The following is a 744-nucleotide window of genomic DNA, read 5'->3' on the forward strand; positions in this document are numbered from 1 at the left end:
GGATACTAAACAGTCTCCAACAGAGCTTCTAGACTAAGACTAGGAAGAAAGATCTGATGATGTAATTCTGAAAAACAGCCAAAGAAAATCAGGTGGATCACAACAGTACAACCCTCAATAGGACCTGCCTGGAGAACCAGGCAGTGTTTAATTCCGCTGTGCATGGAGCCCCCATGCAGCAACAATAGGAACTCACCACTGAACACCTTTTAAAAATATCACAACTGGAAATATACCTAACTGACCTAATATATAGTGAATTCCTAAATTTCAATAAGGAAAAAAGACAAACCCAAAGAAAAATGGGCAAAGGAGAGGATGAGATAGTTCACAAAAGTAGGAGACTGAATGATAAATTTAAAAATCCTCCACTTCATTAGTAAGCAGAGAGATGGAAATGAAATCCACATAGAAATTCCAGTGCTCACTTATGTTATTGGCAATACTGAGAGTTGGTCCAGAAATGGAGCAATAGGAGCTCGCCCATGCTGCTAGTGGGAATGTGAATTGGGACTAATGCTTTGAAAAACAATCTGGCATTATCTAGTAAAGGTATTGGTGGGCATAAGCTATGGGCAATCTCTTCTCTCCTTGGTGTCTACTCTAGAGAAAACCTTGCCCATGGATTTTAGGAGAGAAGTATAAGGATGTTCTCAGCAGGATTGTGTGTTAAAGATAAATTAAAAATACTGGAAACAATGCAGTGGACTACTAAACAGTCATATATTCATACACCAGAATATA

The sequence above is a fragment of the Echinops telfairi genome, unplaced genomic scaffold, assembly GCF_000313985.2.
Source record: "Echinops telfairi isolate 266 unplaced genomic scaffold, ASM31398v2 ScPeMD7_7469;HRSCAF=8507_1, whole genome shotgun sequence".
Taxonomy (NCBI): Eukaryota; Metazoa; Chordata; class Mammalia; order Afrosoricida; family Tenrecidae; genus Echinops; species Echinops telfairi.